General features: G+C 47.0%; 1 long non-coding RNA gene across 1 annotated transcript; it reads left to right on the top strand.

The window, feature by feature from the left end:
- The first annotated feature begins 479 nt into the window (after window positions 1-479).
- On the top strand, window positions 480-2,874 carry LOC311220897. Its single transcript, XR_014619279.1, has 3 exons — window positions 480-602; window positions 1,492-1,598; window positions 2,495-2,874. It is a non-coding gene; the product is annotated as an uncharacterized lncRNA (long non-coding RNA).
- The last annotated feature ends 1,570 nt before the right edge of the window (window positions 2,875-4,444 follow it).

Here is a 4,444-nt window from a genome sequence, read left to right as displayed (position 1 = left end):
TCGGCATCAATTATCCCCGGCAAAACAAACAATCCGGTCAAAGTTGTACTTGATCGTCCTAGCAGCAATGCACTACAGCCATTCCCAATTGGTCCTTTGACATTCAATGGAATTTTATGAACGTGAGTACCCCACAAAGTGGCGTCTGTTACTGTAGAGCCACTCCGGCACTCCCTCTGGTTCTTGCTGAGCGGGTGTTCACGGTGGTAACCGTGGCAACGCGGCAGCAGATGGCGCTGGACCCTGCGTCAGCATTGCATTTGGAGCCCTCCCTTGTGGGAGGTTCCTCCTTTAACCGGGAGGCGGGGGTACTTGTGTCGTCGTGCGGCCCCGCCCCGCGCTCCTCCTCCCGTTTCCCTGCCGCGGCGACAGAGGCTGTCTTTCCGCGTTGTATTTAGAGCGGCGCTGGCTCGCCCAGTAGCGTCCCCTCCCACATCCGGGATACAAAGTGGGCGGGACTGGAGGCGAGCTGCCCGCCCCCGCCCCCACCTGGGGCATGCAGAGACTAGGTGGTTCGGGTCTCTACACCGACTGCGTTTTATCTCCCCTGGGGGTCCTGACTGATGGTTAGTGCTGTTGCAAAAGCGGACGCCAGCGATTCGGTATGATGTTCGATACAACCCACTTGGTTACACGCCTCTATCATCTGAACTATTGTTGCATTCACGGGCAGAGTCTGTAGCACCTTTTTACAGTCGGTGTTTGCTTTTTTACCGCTAGCCTTTGTAGCAAGGCGTCTTTTGCTTCCCGATTGTCAATCTGCTTATCTAGTGCATCGCGAAGCCGATCGATAAACTGCGTGTATGGTTCAGACACCCCTTGCTGGACCTTTGTAAAGGGCTGCGCAGGCTTCCTTGTCTTTGGAGTTCTCTGGGATTCTTAACATTGCCTGGAGGGCTAGGGTTGCAGTCAGCCGGAGAATGCCTGAATCTAGATTCGCCTGAAGGTGTGGATCCGCCATCGGGTCTGTACCCATCAATTGAGGTATACCGACTCTGAAAAGTGGATTCCCCCGGTTGTCTTTCTAAATTTTGGAGTGCTGAGTGTTCGCACAATTCTCTCCATTTCTGTTCCCATAATAACTTCTGTGTCAGAGTTAATATCATCGTTGCTACTTGTCGTATGTCAAAGAGAGTTAAAAGCTGTCCTGTCATGACATTCTCCAGCAGGGACTGCGTAAATGGGGCCAATAACCCATAAGTGGTCACTGTCTTACGTAGTTCTTTAATAAGGTCCCGATGGAAGGGTTGCCAGTCATTTTGCCCACAATCCTGAACTTGGACTGGAAAAGCGAGTTCCCCCCCCCCCCCCCCCCCCCCCCGCCTTTATTGCTTCTCTCTGAAGTTGTTTCCAATGATCTCAGGGGTCAAAGGGACCCCCCACGGGCAGCGCCGTTGGCCCTGTGGGTGGTGGCACTGATGGCCGCTGAGACACTGCCCCCGCCTCTGTTCCCAGGTCTAACACTTTAAACAACTGTTGTTTGATTTGTAGGTACTCTCCAGAGCAGCTCACAGGACAAAGAATTAGCGTGTTCTCATATGGCTCTGGTTTTGCTGCTACACTGTATTCCATCAGAGTTACACAGGATGCCACTCCTGGTGAGTGAAAGGAAAATATTCTAATCAACTCCTTTGCACAGCTAGCCTCTAAATGCTTTGTTACATTGAAACATGGGATTAGAAATTAGAGAGTGATTGATTAAGAATGAATATGTAGGCAACAGTCATTGCTTAATATGTGCTACATTTGCGATGTGCCTGTGCTGCACTTAGGCTTCCAGATAACAGGAGCCCCTGGGACCCCAAGAACCAGATCAAACCAACCTTATGGTTCGGACTGTGACCAAGGGCTCAGAGAGCATGCGCAAGGAGACAAGGTGAAAAGTTCAACCTTGGGGATGAAGACATCTTACTTCATCCTCACAACCCTCAGTGCCCACCACCAGAAGGCACTGTGCAAGCACAGAGGGGAGGAGTTTATGGAAATTACTTATTGGAACTAATTTTAATACTAAGCGGGGACAGGTTATGAATATGTATAGGCATACTGGGAAACCTCATGCATATGTAAACCTTTACTGCATATAACCAAAGCAAATTGCCGTGTTAGGGGCACACGACTTTGGTGGGACTACCCCCCGTGCCGCCCAGTGCTGTATAAACATACCTACTTTACAATCTTACTGATTGTGGAGTCAGCTCTCCATGAGTCAACATTACCTACCAGCCTATGTAAACCTGTAGAACAGTGCTTAATGACAGTAAAGTTAAAGACCATTCCAGCTCCAGGGAATGGTTTAAGTGTCTCCTTGTGCAAATAGATAATATTTTTTTAAATGCTACAAGTGTTTTGCTCAAGTAATTGGGAATATTTGTAACTAACCAGAAGTTTAATTTCTATAACACAAAATATTTTGAACGGTCTTGAAATGTTAACATGCTAGTGTGCAGCTCTCAGTACTTGTGCTACCTTACATGATGGGTTGATGTTTTAGGTTCTGCATTGGACAAAATAACTGCCAGCCTTTCTGATCTTAAAGCAAGACTTGACTCAAGAAAACGTATTGCACCTGATGTCTTTGATGAAAACATGAAGATTAGACAGGAAACATATCATTTAATAAATATAAATCATTCCTAATCCTACAGTAAAATATTTATTACTTAATTTGTATGAATTTAATTAAATGATTTGGGTGTAGAATGAAGAGAATGTCCAACTCTTTCTACTTCTGTATAGCTTGTAAAGTGTTTTTCTATACCTTGTATTCATTGGCCTGATGTGGCTGAAATGAAAATGCAGACTTGGTTTTCCTGTCTTACCACTTCCAAACTGCAATGTGTGAAAGGCCTGTGTTGTATAAAACTCTCACCAGGAACCAACTAACAGTATGTTACTGGCTTTTTTTAAAAACAGCCAACTATATTCCACAGTGTTCAGTAGATCTCTTTGAGGGAATATGGTACCTTGTGCGTGTGGATGAAAAATACAGAAGAACTTATGCATGACACCCACTCATGGGTGATGGACTCCTGGAGGCAGGAGTTGAAGTTATCCACCCAGGCATTGTTTGTGAGGTGAACACTGTGCACTCTTTAAAAGTTTTATATCAAAGTTGGAATAATTTATGTTTGTCTTAGCATGTGCATGTCTGTTAAAAGAGGAAAGGGTTTAACGAGTTACTTCAATGCTTTGTTAAAATGTGTAACATACAAATCAGAAGTTTGAAAAAAATTGAACATTGGATTTTTAAAAGTACATTTCATCATAACAAGAACAAAGCAAGAAACAGGACAAGGGAGAATGGGCTGAAGTTGCACCAGGGGAGGTTTAGGCTGGATATTAGGAAGAACTTTACTGAAAGGGTTGTTAGGCATTGGAATGGGCTGCCCAGGGAAGTGGTTGAGTCACCATCCCTGGAGGTCTTTAAAAGACGTTTAGATGTAGAGCTTAGGGATATGGTTTAGTGGAGGACTTGTTAGTGTTAGGTCAGAGGTTGGACTAGATGATCTTGGAGGTCTCTTTCAACCTAGATGATTCTGTGATTCACATAATCAGTTTGCATGAAGCATAACTGATTTGAATGACTTAAGACCAAGCCATCCAGTTCAGACACCCCTTGCTGGACCTTTGTAAAGGGCTGCGCGGGCTTCCCGGTCTCTGGAATTCACAGAATCATCTAGGTTGGAAGGGACCTCCAAGATCACCGAGTCCAACCTCTGACCTAACACTAACAAGTCCTCCACAAAAGTCTTGTAAAGACCTCCAGGGATGTTGACTGAACCACTTCCCTGGGCAGCCCATTCCAATGCCTCACAACCCTCACAGTAAAGAAGTTCTTCCTAATATCCAGCCTAAAACTCCCCTGGAGCAACTTTAGCCCATTCCCCCTCGTTCTGTCGCCAGGCATGTAGGAGAAAAGAGCAACCCCCACCTTGCTACAGCATCCTTTAAGGTAACTGTAGAGTGCGATTAGGTCGCCCCTGAGCCTCCTCTTTTCCAGGCTGAACAAGCCCAGCTCCCTCAGCCGCTCCTTGTAAGACTTGTTCTCCAGACCCCTCACCAGCTTCGTCACCCTTCTCTCGACTCGCTCTAGCACCTTCATGTCCTTCTTGTAGCAAGGGGCACAAAACTGAACACAGTACTCGAGGTGCGGCCTCACCAGAGCCGAGTACAGGGGGACGATCACTTCCCTAGACCTGCTGGCCACACTGCTTCTTATACAAGCCAGGATGCTGTTGGCCTTCTTGGCCACCTGAGCACACTGCTGGCTCATATTCAGCCGACTACCAACCAATACTCCCAGGTCCTTCTCTGCCAGGCAGCTTTCTAACTACTCATCTCCCAGCCTGTAGCTCTGCATGGGGTTGTTGCGCCCCAGGTGCAGGACCCGGCACTTGGCCTTTTGAACTTCATACAGTTGGCCTAAGCCCATCGGTCCAGC

This window comes from Netta rufina, assembly GCF_964035555.1.
Source record: "Netta rufina genome assembly, chromosome: W".
Taxonomy (NCBI): Eukaryota; Metazoa; Chordata; class Aves; order Anseriformes; family Anatidae; genus Netta; species Netta rufina.
The sequence above is the reverse complement of the archived record's forward strand: the minus strand, read 5'-3'. Positions and strand labels throughout refer to the sequence as shown.